Raw genomic sequence first — 17,325 nt, 5'->3', positions numbered from 1 at the left:
AGATAGTTCATAGTTCTCTAATTCATGCTTCTCTTATCAGGTTTTGGGTAGGTTTCGGTTGCTTTTTAAATTTTGTAAAAGGGGATCCCTGGGTGGTTCAGCAGTTTAGTGCCTGCTTTGGCCCAGGTGTGGTCCTAGAGTCCTGGGACTGAGTCCCACGTCAGGCTCCCTGCATGGAGCCTGCTTCTCCCTCTGCCTGTGCCTGTGCCTCTCTCTCTCTCATGTCTCATGAGTAAATAAATAAAATAAAATAATAAAATAAATTTTGTAACAATTTTAATCATAATGGAATTGCATTCCTTGGGTTTGAATAAAATTCAGACATAAAAAAATCTTTTCTGCTGACTCTTCACCCCATTTTATAAATTGTTAAGTATTTCACAGATATAAAAGAATATAAATAGCAATGGACCAATCACCAGGCCAAAAAAAAAATGAAGTTTTCCAAAACATTTGAAAACCCCTGTGTTCATATACATGCATAACCTCTTCCAACTGAGAGGTTGGAAATACAAGTTTTGGATTTATTATTTTATGGTTCTTCTTCATAGCTATATGATGTTCATATTTATGTTTAGGATATATTGCTTAATTTGGCATGGAGTCAATTATTCCTCAACAGGAATAATACGACATGAATTTTTCTTCAGCCAAGAATTTTCAGTCATTTCTTTCTGAAAATCATTCATCTGTAATTCTTTAATTTTTTACTGAATTACAGTATTGCACTGTAGTATTATATTACAATTTCTTTAGTCATTATTTAATCATTTACTGATGGATATTTAGCATATTTCTAAATTTTTTCATGAATGATAATATTGATTTTGCTTTTACAGATAATCTAATGAATATTATTTTACTATTTTTGTCCTGGTTGACAAATGTATATATCCATGTAACCACAACCTCAACAAACTTATAGAACATTACCATTTCCTTAGAATGTTCTGTTATTATTCTTTTCAGTGATACTCATTGTTCTGATTTTTATCACCATCAACTAATCTTGTATGTTCCTGATCTTCATATAAATGAAATCATACAAAAAGTACTCTATGTCTTGTATTTTATGTAGCTCCTTCTCAGCAAATAATAATAATTTAAAAAGTTGAGATTCATCTATATTTTTGGAAGTTTCAGTAATTTGTTGCTTTTATACTGCTGAGTAGTAATCCACTGTGATTATATCAGTTTGTTTACAAATTCACACATATTGGGCCATTTTGTCGATTTTAGGTTTTAGACATCATGAATAAAGCTGCTATGTATATCCTTGTATAATCTTTTTACAAACATATGTTTCTAATTCACTTGGGTAAATATATAGGATTCGAATTGTCAAATAGCTTTCCTAGGTAGTTCTACCATTTTACAGTCTCAGGAGCAATTTAGGAAAATACCTATACCTATTGCTCTGAAACTTTGCTAATAATTGAATTGTTAGTCTTAATTTCTTGCTGTTCTAATGAGGATGAAGAAATGTCCCATTGAGCTATAATTTGCATTTTCCTCATGGTAAAAAATGTTAATCAAATTTATGTATTCTCAGTAGCTTATATATCCTATTTTGTGAATGATTTGCTCACATTATTAAAAATCATCTTAAAGGGTAAAATCCTTTCATTTTAAGGGATTATCTTCTTATTATTGATTTTAAGTGCACTTTACATATTTGAGATTCATGTCTTTAACAGATATATGTATTGCATATTTTTATCCCAAGTCTATGTTTTGGCTTCTATTTTATTTAGAGTGTCTTTTAAAAGAAGATATTTTTTGTTTGTTTGTTTCAAAGTGCAAATATTTTTCATAGTATATAGTCCATGATGTTATTAGAAATGAAAGTACTTGTTATAGTTTCCCAAGGTAAATCTTTAATTACCTTTCTAAACTCTTCTCCAGTGGTCTTGAGTACTTTCTTGGAAATTTCTATTTTCAGGGATATTAGTCATCCTTTCTGTCATGTGTTTTCATGGAGCTATACCTGGCATTATCTCCTGATTTTATATCTATGCTATATATGTAGTTATTTCTTCTTTTTCATTTTTTCTTTTTTCCTTTTACTCACTTTTATTCTTACCAAATCTCATGAGGTGTCTCCCATTAGGTCTCCCTTGACTTACAGTGGGGTTATATCTTGATAAGCCCATTATAAATTGAAAATGTATTTAATTCATCTAATGCACAGAACATCATAGCTGAGCCTAGCCTACCTTAAATATGCTCAGAACACTTACATCAGCCTGCAGTTGAGCAAAATTCTCTGACACAAAGCCTATTCTATAATAAAGTGTTGGATATATCATGTAATATATTGAATACTATACTAAATGTGAAAAACAGAATGACTGTATGGCTACAGTTATGTTAAATGTATCATTTGTTTACCCTTATGATCATGTGGCTGACTGGGAGTTGTGGCTCACTGCTGCTGCCCAGCATCACATATCGCTAGTCCTGGAAATGATCCAAATTCAAATTTTGAAGTGTAGTTTCCACTAAATGCCTATTGCTTTCTCGCCATGGTAAAGTTGAAAAATATAAGTCAAACTATTCTAAGTCAGGAACCATCTGTATATTGTAGATGTTAAACAGTCTTGATTTTAAATTTTACTGTTTTCTATATTCTACTTTATTAATTTCTATTTTTATTATTTTTTTATTTTTTAAAGGTTTGTGTATTTGAGAGAGAGAAAGAGAGCAAAGCAGTGGGGGGAAAGGCATAGGGAGAGAGAATCCTGAAGCTGACTCCCCACTGAGCACACAAGGCTCAATCCCAGGACCCTAAGATCATGACCTGAGCTGAACTCAAGAGTTGGCCATTTAACTGACTGAGCCACCCAGGCACCCCAATTCACTTCAATTTTTATTTTTAGTATGAAGTATTTCTACTTATTTCTACTGTTTTATGTTTTCTAAATTCATAAAATAATTTATATATTTTTCTTTCTTATTTATTAAGACATTAATAGTGAATTTTTCTCTGGGTAGGACTTTGGCTATGCCCTTACAATTTTGTTGTGCTTTTTTTTCTTTTTGGTTTTCTAGAGATATCATAATTTCCATTTTTTTTCTGGCTTGATCCAATAATTATATATTTTCCACAAAATGGATAACCTTTTACAATTTTTTATTATGCTTTATTTATTTACTTGGTAATAATCAATGCGTGAAGCCTGTAAAAATTCTTTTGTTTTAAAATTTTTAAGTTTTTCTTGTGGCCAAGTATGGGCAGATTTTTGCAAATTCTTCAGAACATCCAAAATAAATATCTTCCCTTTTTAAGAGATATAAACTCATATTTGTAGCTAATATGCAATGTCATTTATTTTAAAATTCAATTTATTTTTATGAGAATATTTTTCCTCTCTCCAAACCTAGTAGAGGATAATTGAAATATCCTTTTACAAACAGATTCAGCTACTTTGTGCCTTGTCAAATACAAGAGCATGACTTATCTTCTTTATAAATGGTGTATGCTATCATTACTTAGTGTCTTTCTCATTTTCAGATTTTTAACACTGGTTGTGATATGTCTGATATGATCACTGACATTTTACCATCTTTACTTTCCTTAGTGTTTCTTTCCCATCCTTTCTTTAAATTGTATTTAATGCATACCTTATTATGTGTCTTATATTTGTTTGTGCATTGAACTCAACAGTCTCTGTCCTCTAGTGAGAAAATTCAGTTCATTTATATTTAGTGTTTTATAAATTTGACTTTGTTGCTTTGACCTTAATTATATATTTCTTATGTGTTAAATTTTATTTTTTTCTCATTTGATCATAATGTTTTCATTCAATTTATTCCTTGTAAATTTGAAAGTAATGTTACAATTTATCATGTTATTGATATTACTCTCTTTTCCTATTTATATAATCAGGCACATATTTCTGTATCATGATTAGAAAGGAAGATATATTTTTCCCAGTCAGATGCACTCTTATGTACATAAAAATGCTTTAGTTTCTTTTATCCAAACTTATCCTTCCCTGCAATAAGATTATCTCAGAGGAATAAAATCTGTTTCTCCCACTTCTCCCTCCTTTTCCCTTCTGCACAAAGAGGACACGTTTGGGAAAATTTTACTTCCTTACTTCCTTCTTCAGCTTATTCTTGCCTCCAACCCTATTTTCTGTGTTTTGTTGAGATAGTTACACATTTTAAATTTGATATTGTTACTAAAATTTCCTTCACAGAATATATGTCTTTTTTCAAGGGTTTTAATTTAGTGTTTATATGATATATTCCAAGAGAGTCAATTTGTCATTTGGATAAGACAGTAGATAGAGTTTTATTGGTCTCAGTGTTTCCCCTCTTTGTCACCTCCTTTTTGAGATTTCTCTGTTAATTAATTAAGAGAAAGAGAGAGAGTGTGGATCAGCAGGGGCAGGGACAGAGGGAAACGGAGAGGAACAAACAGACAGGCAGAGCCCAATGTGGGGCTTGCTCTCACGAGACTGAGATCATAACCCGAGCTGAAATCAAGAATCAGATGCTCAATCAACGGAGCCACTCAGGTGCTCCATCTTATTTAGAGTTTGTAAGTGATTTCCATAGAAGCAGTAGATGTGCATATTAGTGTTATTTTTGCATATCTTGCATATCTTCAAGTATCTTTCTCCCACCCTCACATGTGGATAGGATAATAGAATTTTGGGATGGCATATAATTTCAGCTGGAATACATATTTTTCTAAAGTCAGAATTCAAAAACTGGGCACATTTGAATTAATACTTTAAGCTTTTAACATGGTACTATTTTCCTCTTCAATCTCTCTCTTAATACCTTTAGTAATTAATCAGTTATAAAATTTATGTAAAATATTGCAATGTCAACAAAATAATAAAACACTAATAAACAATTTAAACCAAAATGTGAGATCACTTAATAAATGTTTTATTACTAAATTTTCAGCTCTATATTACATATATAGTAATATAAAATATGTGTTTTTGTTTATACTATATAGTAGCATAAATGCAATATCACATTAGTATATCATACAAAATATAGTTTATTTCTATATTATAGTTTTAACATTTTATATTACTGTGATTTTTACAATATTATTTGAATAGAGATATATTGCTTTTATATATAAAAGTTTAAGTATATCAATTCTTTCTTAACATTAATTTAGATAGTTAATGAAATCTGATATCTGAAAGAGACATTTCTTAATATTGACATACTATTTATCTTAATAGACTTATTTTCCTTTTTTTTATAGTAAAATGGCAAATGATCCAAAATTTCACTTGCAAAGTTCACAAGTGGGAATAGATATATTAATCAGCTCTCATACTTCATATCATAATCCAAAATTATTCCACAAGGATTAAGGTGTTAAATGATAAAATAATAACTAGAGGAAAATTCTATCAGTTTATCTTTTGGTTCTCTAGATGAGGTCAGATGCCAAACATAAATGCAATTAAAAAAAAATCATGACAGAAATTCCAAAGGTTTGAGTTTGGTCAAAATTAAGTATGTCAAATATATACAAAAAAATGAACAGGCAAAGAAATGATACTTGGAAAAACTTATAAGAAGAGATTTATAATATCAATATATAAATTCTAACCGATCAATAAGAAAAAAACTAATAGCTCAATGGAGCTATTATTATATGAGAAAGAATACAAATGCTTAATACTCATCTAAAAATATTTAATCACTTTTGCAATTAAATAAATGTAAATTAAAACAAAATGCTCTTACTCATCCATTATGTCAGTAAAAAATTTTCTGGTAATTACTTTTATTTATTTATTTATTTTATTTTAGTATTATACCTAGTGGGGCAAGAGGGAATCTCAAAGTACTGGTGGACATTTAAATTGAAATAATTCTGCTGGATATAAGTTTTATACTCATAGTTACATTTTGGGGATTCATTTTGAGGATGTATCTGATGAAAAAAAACCCAAAACTTTATGAATGAGAATATTGATTGTAACATCATCTAAAGCAACAAAACACTGTAAACAACCTAAATGCCCAAGAGTAATGGAAGAATTAAATATATTTTGGCACATAAAATTGTTGAAATATATAGAAACACTTAAGATATTTTAGATTTTAATATAATGGGAAAAAAGAAAATAAAGCTAACTTTAAGAAATCAGAATATATGAACAATATTTAGAAGATTTGCAATACAATAAAAATAGTATATACACAGAAAAAAAGATGATATGCTAAATGTTAGCAATACTTTAACTTAAAGATGTCCTTAAAGAGTTTTTAGGGGTTCTTGGGTGGCTCAGGTGATTAAGCATCTGCCTTCAACTCAGGCCATGATCCTGAGGTCCTGGAATAGAGCCCTGCTCAGCAGAGAGCCTGCTTTCCCTCTCCCTCTGACACTACCCCTGCTTGTGCACTCTGTCCCTCTTTCTCTCTCTCAAATAATTAAATAAAATCTTTTTAAAAAGAGGTTTTCATTTCTATTTTTAGATATTTTCCTATATTAGAATTTTTCTACAATAAACAGCCATTCTTTGATATCAGAAAAATATTTAACATCATAAAAGTTGTCAATGCAAAGTGATTAGTTGAAAATCTGGAAATACATCTGTATCTAGAAAATAGTAGCTGTTCAGTAAATATACATTGAGTGGCTTAGCAGCCAATATTAATTTTTTTACATTTTATTGTCTTTTCTCTTTGTCAACCTTTTGTTTCCTTATACTTTGTTTCTATATCTTGATTTCTTGGCTTAATATTTCCACAATCACTCTAAATGCTTCTGTACTGTTCAGTATTTGTCATTATTTTTGTACATGATTTAACCAATGACAATAATAAACTGATGAATTTTATATTTTGTGGCCGTATTATCAAAGATGAAACTTGCAGTCCCCTTTTGTGTACATATTATCCAAGTTTTAGGAAAAAAAATGTTAAGAGAAAATGCCAAAGGGAAAACTGAGGCCAAGGGCCAAGTATAGTAAGGGAATGCTTAGGAACTTCTGACTCTCAAAGATGGGATGAACCATTGAAGTACATCCTAGGCATCTAAATTACTAATCTTCATAAGATAAAGTAATGAAAGAATTGGCAATGTAAAGTGATACTATAGGGTGAACATTTGTGTCCTCCAAAATTTATATGTTGAAACCAGTCCCCATTATGGTGGGATTTGAAAGGAGGCCTTTTGGAGGTGATTAGATCATAAGGGAGAAGCTCTCATGAATGGGATTTGTGGTTTCATAAAAGATACCTCAGAGAGCTCTCTTGCCCCTTCTTCCATGTAAGGGCAGAGCAAAAAGATAACTGTCTACAAAAAAGAAACTGGGCCCTCACCAGACATCGAATCTATCAGCTCCTTGATCTTGGAATTCTCAGCCTCTAGAACTGTAGGAAATACATTTCTGTTGTTTATATTTTACCCAGTCAATGGTGTTCTGTTATAGTTCCCCAAACAGACTAAGACAAGTAAGGTTTAATTTTTTAATATGATCAACTGGAAGGATTTTTTAAAAAATATTTTATTTATTTATTCATGAGAGACATAGAGAGAGAGAGAGAGAGGCGCAGAGACACAGAGGGAGAAGCAGGCTCCATGCAGGAAGCCCGACATGGGACTCGATCCTCGGTGTCCAGGATCATGCCCTGGGCTGAAGGCCACACTAAACCACTGAGCTACCCAGGCTCCCCCAACTGGAAGGATTTTACCATGAGCTTGACTTTGATGAAAAGTTGAACTACCAGATTCAAATGGATAATATAAAGGCATGTATTTTTATTCTTTTTGTTTTGTTTTTTTTTTTTAAGAATGGCAGGATAGTAGACTTTTTGGCTTTAGGTACAGCAGATTAAATATAACAGTAAAAGAGGTCCCACACCTTGCCAACATTTAAGGCAATTTGGGCAAAATAACCTGAAGTGATGCTTAGAAATTTTCTTAAGAGTATTCAATAAGATCAAAGATAAAGCATGAACATTAGAGTTTATTGCAAATAAAAATGTTTATCAAATGTTTTCTGCCAGACTTACCAAACACAGATAATTGATTTCAGTTCAGATGTGGTTTTTGGCAGTGCTTAAGCTGTAAATTCTTAATTATGTAGAAAAGTTGAGTCTGAAAAGCAAAACAAAGAAACATGGACAAACTAAATGTCAAATGTAAAAGCAAAGCTTATTTTATGGAAACAATTGGTATTTTTCATTTTATCAAAAGAAGCAAATCTTAAAAATTGATCCATATAGTATTTCCTTATAAATATAAAACCCCTGCCATCATTGCCTTTGGTTTTTCCCTTAGCTGTTTAAGTCTGAATCTGACAGATGTTGATTTAATGTGTCTATCCCATTTACAAAAAACAGATTCTTTTAATTGCTGGAATATAGCAACAGATATTCATAACATTATCATTCCATCACAGTACATCACGATATGTCTCTAACTACCATTTGCATTTTGATACACTCTTCAACCTTTTTTTTTTCATTCATGCTGGTATTACTCAAGTAACATAATATTCTGTAGTGGTTTTAAACTCAATACTTAGTACCTTAATTCCCAGCTATTTTCATAAATACTCTAGAGTATTAGAAAGCAGCATACTACCTAAGCTATAAAATGTTATTAGGAGTAACTGGTGAAATATGTATTTTTATGCAATTTTGCAAAATTATTCAATGTCACTTAATGACACCTGATGGCATCTTTCTAGAGGATTGCTACTTTTAAATGAATTTTAAAAAACAGTAAAAAGAAAAAAAACAAGAATATTTAACATCATGTGGTAAGCGTCAAGTAGAAAGATGACTTATAGGTATCTTTCAAAGAATATTTCAAAATATGCCCAACTTTCATCCCTTAATAATACTCTTGAAATAAAAATCTCAAAATATTGTATAAAACCTTCTCCTTTATTTAAAGAAGGAAATGTGCTCGTGTGTGTGTATGTGTATAAGCAAGCCAGAGTGTGAAAGATTGTGAGAGAGAAGAGAAATAGAGAAACAGAAATCAGAAGAAAGTAAAAAGAGAAAAATAAAAAGTCAAATGAATAAAACATTGCATCCACTTCATATATGTAGGAAAATTAAAGTTAAAGCATATTAAACCAAAAAAGACCCCACCTGTCATTGTCTAATTCTTCTCTATGCTTTATTTTATTTAAACCTCTTGTCAGAAGTCAGAATTTATCACCCAATCACCCAAACACTGGCCCAAAATAACTTTTCATCCTGCCTTGCAATTTCAAAACTCCACAGGTATCTTTAGACTTGAGTCCTTCTAGGGCCCAGAAACAAAGGGTATTCCCTATGTTGTTGAAAAAGAAAAGATTCTCTATGAATCAAAAAGGAAATGAATGTAAAAAAGAGGGCAAAGAATGTCACACGGTACAGCTTGCCACTGTTGTTGGGCCTATTTTCCTTCCACTGGGTCAGTGACCTCCATGCTCACTACTGTCAAATAAAATGCTCTGAGCAACACCTGTTTTCCCCCAACCCCTGACCCTCATTCAGCTGGCAGCATTGACAGGCCTTCATGAAGTGCATAGTAATGGAGTCAAGGAAATGGGCAGCTGCCAAGGGAATTGTGCCATATTTTTTGACTTGCCACTTGTACAGTATTTCTCACCTCATTTGTAATGGAGAGAAATGTGTTTTAAAATTGAAGACAGTATTGATTAGCCTAAAAACCTTTCATCTGTGTTTCAAAATATCACAGCTTTATTCACTGTCACATGTCAGCAGATGACCTTGTAAAATATTTGAGCCTTAAAGCATTCAGATGTTTCTTTTCATTGTGGTCAATATTGCTTCTCCTATGTCTCCGCTGGATATGCATCACCATTTATTTGGCCTCTACCAAGGACCTTGTTATGTTCCCACTGAAATAAGAAAGCCCAATTGTATTGGGGCATCTCCTATTGTCATTTGTGACCTTTGGAAGACAACTGCAAGGGAACTTTCAACATTCTGTCTTTATTTCCTAATCTGGGCAAGTTAATTTCTCGAGCAGGGGCACAGCTGATATCATCTCTTCAGCAACAACCTTCAAGTCTAGATCCCATTTTCCTTCAATTCCAAGTCTTCCTGTTTCTTGGTTTGTTTTTCATCTGTTTCCCTGTTGAAAGTAATCGTGTTTTATTCAGGCTATTTTAAAGATTGTCTCTTTAGCTTAGGTTTTCAGTGGTTTCCTATGGAGTACCTGTTTTTAGGTGGTTTTGTTTTGGTTTGTTTATTAATTCTGCTTGGAATTCACAAAGCTTTATGAGTGTCTGCTGCAAATTTTTCTATCCAGTTGGAAAACTCTAAACCAATATTTCTTCAATTACTGCAGAAAAATGAGTTCTGCCTCCATACTTTTTCTCTTCTCCTTCTATAACTTCAAATTACATATATGTTAGACAATTTAGCCATGTTCTGCATATCTTTTACATTTTTATCGTATTTTCTATCCTTTAGTATTTCCTTGCTTCAGTCTGGGATATTGTCTTTTGCCCTCTCTTCCAAATTGTTTATTCTCTCTTAAACTGTGTCTATTCTTTTAAGCCCATCTTTTATATTCTTAATTACATTTATTGCATTATCTATTTTCAGAATTTTTATTAGATTATTATAATATCAAGTTCTGTGCTGAATTTTTGTCTGATACAACCATATCAAGGTTTCCTATAGATTAGTTATTATTTTCTGCTTTTATTTTCCCTCTAGATTTTTAGTTAATGATTAGCCTTTATATGTTTGATAATTTTTGAAAGATGTTTCATGAGAAATTAAAGAAATAATTGAAAGTTCTGAGCGATGCTACTTTCTTCAAAGAGTGTTTACTTTTACTACTGGCATACAATGAGAGAAAGAGCTGATCATTTTAATACAGTGTGAAATTGAATTGATTCAGAGAGAAATTTTACTCATTGTGCTGTCTGGTCTATTTTTTGTTTACCTATATTCAGATTTTTGTACCTTGGTTTTAATACATCTCCTAGAGGGAAACAGTGAGTCACTTTTTTCTCAAAGATTTTATTAAGCTGCATAAAAATTCTAAATTTTCAATGAAACAGAAAGTTACTGGACTCTACTCAAAGAAGTGAAAGAATAAGTGTTCCTTGAAACATATGAAATACTCAGATGCTATCACTTAATCATTTGAGTTGCTCCAACTAACTTATTTACTTTTTTCAGATTCATCTTTGCAAAAGCCAGGCAAGCTATATGTGTGGCATATAGATTTATTTTTTATGATGGCTAAACTACCAAGACAACATACTAGTTTGGTTTTTTGGGTCATATGGATATGGATTTAAGTACCGGGCATGACTTATATAAGGTATATGGCATAACTTAATTATCTAAATAGCATTTTAAAAGTGACTTCTCAGGGTCTCTTGGTGGCTCAATCAGTTGAGCATCCAACTCTTGGTTCTGGCTTAGGTCATGATCTCATGGGTTCTGGGATCTAGCCCTCCTTGGATATGAGTTCTGTGCTCAGTGGGGAATCTGCTTGAGATTCTCTCTCTCTGCCCTTCCTCCCACTCAATCGTGTGTGCACACGCATAATCTCTCTCTAAAATAAATAAATATATAAATCTAAAAAGAAAAAAGTGACTTCTCTCCTAGGAAAGTAGACTTTCGAAAATAAATAACAATATTTTCATGTCAAGAAACTACCCCAAATTATGAAGAAAGAGGAAAATTAGAAATGGAGAAATTAGAAAAGACTATAAAGAAATTAAGAGCCTTCCAAGAATCAATGTTCTAACAGCAATATTTCAAGAAAATCTTTTGTTCTGGCTCTATATCATTGCAGCAGGTCCAACAGCTCCTCCCTGCATAGGGAAGGCTGAAATCAGAATGAGAATAGGCAGGAGTAGGGGCCAACATAAGACAATTCTCTACCCAAAGAGCCAGATCATCAGCCAGCACTCTTCCTTTTCAGCCAGCTTGATTAGCAAGACCTGAAGTGTGTTCAATAGGGCCCAAGATATACCTTTGCCAGAAATGAGAAAGTTTGACTTTGAGAAATAGTGCAAAGAGGAATCAACACAAAAAGAGACTGAAGCCTCATGCTTGTTGCTGCATTGGGAAAATAAACGAGGGCAGAGTAAGGTAGAGCAGAGCACAAGTGAAAAATGTTAATTCGGCCACCATGACCACAACACTCTAGTTATGTTTTCTTTGTATCTTATACTCAGTAAGTGTCAGAGTGGAAACAAATTTACAGAAAAACCAAACTCTACTCAAAAAGGCAGTAATGGCAAACATAGTAGCAGAAACTATAATCCAGCCAGGAAATCTTGAATTTAGAAACTGGATTTAAGTATAAAAGAATCAGAGACAATCTAAAAAAAAGAATGTTCTCAGAGATAGGACTACCATTAGTTTTTGTTTTGTTTTTGTTTTTTAAGGGAAAGAAACAGAGGTAGAGTTTTACCCTTAATTGATCACACAAGTACACTAGTAAAAGAAACAGTTTTAAATGAACCAGGGGCACCTAGGTGGCTTAGTTAGCCAAAGCAGCTGCCTTTGGCTCAGGTCATGATCCCGGGGTCCTGGGATCCAGCCTACATTGGGCTCCCAGCTCAGGGAGGAAGCTGATTCTCCCTCTGCCTCTACCCCTGCTCATGCTCTCTCTCACTGGCTCTCTCCCTGTCTCAAATAAATAAATAAAAATCTTTTTAATAATGAACTAGAACACTCTAAAACACAATTATTTAAAAATGTCTTAGTTTAACTTAAAAAAACCATATATAGTATCATTTTTGTCTTTTCTCCCAAAATAAAAGCTTCTGACAAATTAATTGAGTGCTTTTAACACTTTAAAAAACAATTTACCCTAGACGTTCTAGCTCTAGGAACCTAGCTTAGTTTTGCACAAAAGAAAGATTGTGACACAAAGATGTTCTTCACAACATTGTTTATGACTAATTCATTCAACAAAATTTTCATTGAGCTTTCAATGAGCTAGGCAGTGTGACTGCTGTTTAGAAAAAAATCTCAAATGCCATTAAAAGAGTAATCGTTAATTATGGTACAGGCATATGATGAGCTATTATGTAGTTATTAAAATGATGTTTATGGAATGTTTAATGACTTGGGAAAATGTTAATGATTTAATATTGAGTAAAAAAATGTACTTACAAAATAGCACTTACCATATTATCTGAGCCACATGTAAAAATTGCATTAAAAAATAAAGGAATATTCCAAAATACAATAATTCCTTTAGGTGATAGAATGATGGATGCCCCTTTACTTTGAGTTGCTTTTTATAAGAACATGTATTCATTTAGTAATCATTAGCAAATGTTCAGAATTTGGTAAATTAGAAATATCAGAACTGGACCCGAATGACCACTTGATCAGAATTATACTCTGTAGTTATAAAGATGTGACTTAATTGAACAAACTGCAGGATACGTAGACAGCTTTTACAGACATGTTTGCTGGAATGCACAATGCTTGATTTCGTGGATTGCTTGCACCCTTGTTTCACATTCTTAAAACACTTGTATTATTAATAACAAGCAGATATGTTTAAGATATTTTGCTAATAACAGCAGGTTTAACATGGTTCTTATATCAGTTTACAGATTTATTATTTACATACAATTAAGTGCATCTATTTTAAGTTAACTTTGTGATGAATTCTGACAAATATACACACTGATGCAACTATGCTAATAAAAATATAGAATATTTCCCTGATCCTCAAAAGTTTCTTTTTGTTGTGCTGCTTTGCAGATAATTCTTAGCCCCATCTCCCGCACCAGGTAAATATTGATCATTCAGGCATGACTCATCAAATTTGCCTCTTTCATGCAAGTGAACTATACAGTGTGTATTATTTTGTGCATAGTTATTTGACTCAGCTAAATTTCTTGAGATCTGTCCATGTTGTTGCATGTATCAGTATGGGATGTTATTATATATACTTTAGAATGGATAAAACTAAAACATTTTGGGGATCCCTGGGTGGTTCAGCGGTTTGGCGCTTGCCTTTGGCCCGGAGTGCGATCCTGGAGTCTCGGGATCGAGTCCCGCGTCGGGCTCCTTGCATGGAGCCTGCTTCTCCCCCTGCCTATGTCTCTACCTCTCTTTCTCTCTCTCTCTCTCTCTCTCTCTCTATATATATATATATATATATATGTATATATGTATATATGTATATATATGTAAAAATATATAATAATAATTAATAAATGAATGAATAAATCTTTAAAAAATTAAAACATTTTATTATATTAAGTGTTGGTGAGGAAGTGGAAGAACTCAAAATCATATGCATTGCCATAAGGAATATAAGATGGTTTAGCTATTTTAGAAAACAATTTGGAGTTTCTTGTGAAGTTAAACAAATGCTTACCGTGTGACTCAGCAATTCTACTTCTAGGTATTTAACCAAGAGAAATGAAAATCTATGTCCACCAAAAGACGCATATTCAAATGATCATAGTGGCTGAACTAAAAACATAACAACCACAACTGAAAACAACCCAAATGTCTATTAACAAGTGAAAGAATAAGCAAATATATGGCATATTATATATATATATATATATACATATATATATATGTATATATAGACCATGGAATATTACTCAGTAGTAAAAACTTGTCCTTTTTTAAGCTTAACTTTACAAAATCTAGTTTCATAAAATGTATTATCCCGAAGATTTTTTTACTTAAGTCATTATTTTTATTCCAGTTAGCTAACATATAGTGATATCTTAGTTTCTTGTACAATATGGTGATTCAACACTTCCATACATTGCCCCCTGCTCATCACAAATGCACTCCTTCATCCCCATCACCTATTTCACCCATTCCCCCACCAACCTCCCCTCTCCTAACCATCAGTTGATTTGTCTTTCTTGCTCTCTTTCCCTACCTTTCCTCATTTGTTTTATTTCTTAAATTCCACGTATGAGTGGAACCATATGGTATTCGTCTTTTTATGACTAATTTATTTCACTTAGTATTATACCTCTAGGTCCATCCACGTCATTGCAAATGGCAAGATTTCATTTGGTTTTATGGCTGAATAATATTAATATAAATGTAGACCACTTTTCCTTATCCATTCATCAATTGATGGACACTTGGGCTACCTCCATATCTTGGCAATTGTAAACCAGGCTACTATAAGCACTGGGTGCATGTATCCCTTTGAATTAGTGTTTTTGTATTGTTTGGGTAAATAACCAGTAGGGTGATTCCTGCATCATAGGGTGATTCTAATTTTAATTTTTTTTTGAGGAAGCTCCATACATACTGTTTTCTACAATAGGTGCACCAATTTGCATTCCCACCAACAGTATACAAGTGTTCTGTCTTCACATCCTAGCTAACACCTGTTTTTTTCTTGTGTTGTTGATTTTAGCTGTTCTGACAAGTGTGAGGTGGTATCTCATTGTAGTTGTGCTTTGTATGTCTTTGATCATCAGTAATGATGAGAATCGTTTCATGTGTCAGTTGGCCATCCCCCTGTCTTCTTTGGAGAAATATCTGTTCATATCTTCTGCCTGTTTTAATTGGATTATTTGGGTTTTGGTGAGAAGTTTTATAAGTTCTTTATGTATTTTGGCTACTAGTCTTTATTGGATATGTCATTTACAAATATCTTCTCCCGTTTCATAGTTGGCCTTTTAGTTTTATTGATTGTTTCCTTGGCTGTGCAGAAGTTTTTTATTTTGATGTAATCCCAATAGTTTATTTTTTCTTATGTTTCCCTTGCCTCAGGAGACATATTTAGAAAAAAAAATTGCTACAGCCTATGTCAAGGAAGTTACTGCTCATGCTCTTTTCTAGAATTTTTATGGTTTCAGGTCTCACATTTAGGTCTTTAATCCACTTTGAATTTATTTTTGTGTAAGGTGTAAGGAAGTGGTCTAATTTCTTTCATTTGCATGTTGTTGTCCAGTTTTCTCAAAATCATTTGTTGAAGAGACTGTCTTTATTCCATTGGATGGATATTCTTTCCTGCTCTGAAGAAGATTAATTGACCATACAGTTGTAAATTCATTTCTGGGTTTTATATTCTGTTTCATTGATCTATGTGTCTATTTTTGGGTCAGTATCCTACTGTTTTGATTATTACAGCTTCATAATGTAACTTGAGGTCTGGAATTGTGATGCCTCTAGCTTTGCTTTTCTTTTTCATGATTGTTTTGGCTATTTGGAGTCTTTTGTGGTTCCATAGAAATTTTAGAATATTTCCTTCTAGTTCTATGAAAATATTATTGATATTTTTATAGGGATTGCATTAAATTTATAGATTGCTTTGGGTAGTATAGACATTTTAACAATATTTGTTTTTCCAATCCATGAGCATAGAATATCTTTCCATTTCTTTGTATTATCTTCAATTTCTTCATTAGTATTTTATAGCTTCAGAATACAGGTCTTTTACCCACTTTTAAGGTTTATTCCCAGGTATTTTATTATTTTCAGTGCAACTATAAATGGGATTGCTTTCTTAGTTTCTCTTTCTGCTGCTTCATTATTGGTGCATAGAAATGCAACAGATTTCTGTACATTGATTTTGAACCTTGTGAATTCATTTTTCAGTTAGCAGTTTTGTTTTTTTTTTTTTGGTGGAGTCTTTTGGATTCTCCATATCTATTATAGTATCATGTCATCTGCAAATAGTGAAAGTTTTACTTCCTCCTTCCTGATTTGGATGCTTTTATTTCTTTTTGTTGTCCGATTGCTTTGGCTAGGACTTCCAATACTGTGTTGACTAAAAGTAGTGACAGTGGACATCCTTGTCTTATTCCTGACCTTAGGGGAAAAGCTCTCAGTTTTTCCCCATTGAGAATGATATTTTTGTGGGTTTTTCATACATGGCCTTTATTATGTTGATGTATGTTCCCTCTAAACCTACTTTGTTGAGTGTTCTTATCATGAATAGATGCTGTACTTTATCAAACACTTTTCCTGCATCTATTGAAATGATCATATGGTTCTTATCCTTTCTCTTATTAATGTGATATATCATATTGATTAATTTGTGAATATCAAACCACTCTTGCACCCCAGGAATAAATCCCACTTGATTATGGTGAAGATTTTTCTTAATGTATTGTTGGAATCAGTTTGCTAATATTTTGTTGAGATTTTTTGAACCTATATTCATCAGGGATATTGGCCTGTAGTTCTCTTTTTTAGTGTTGTCTTTATCTCATTTTGGTATCAGGGTAATGCTGGCCTCATAGAATGATTTAGAATCTTTTCTTACATTTCTAGTTTTTGAAATGGTTTGAGAAGAATAGGTATTAACTCTTCTTTACATGTTTGGTAGAATTCACCTGTGAAGCCACTGGAAATTGGATTTTTGTTTTTCATGGGAGTTTTTTG

At 32.4% G+C, this 17,325-nt stretch overlaps 1 long non-coding RNA gene across 1 annotated transcript in view; it reads right to left on the bottom strand.

The window, feature by feature from the left end:
- The window catches only part of LOC112658675 (uncharacterized), a 289,995-nt gene that overhangs the window by 128,535 nt on the left and 144,135 nt on the right, over nucleotides 1-17,325 (bottom strand). The window contains exon 3 of the long non-coding RNA XR_003135887.3: nucleotides 8,008-8,092. This is a non-coding gene — a long non-coding RNA (uncharacterized LOC112658675). The remainder of the gene's footprint in view (nucleotides 1-8,007; nucleotides 8,093-17,325) is intronic.

Source organism: Canis lupus, chromosome 12 (assembly GCF_003254725.2).
Source record: "Canis lupus dingo isolate Sandy chromosome 12, ASM325472v2, whole genome shotgun sequence".
NCBI classification, from domain to species: Eukaryota; Metazoa; Chordata; class Mammalia; order Carnivora; family Canidae; genus Canis; species Canis lupus.
The sequence above is the reverse complement of the archived record's forward strand: the minus strand, read 5'-3'. Positions and strand labels throughout refer to the sequence as shown.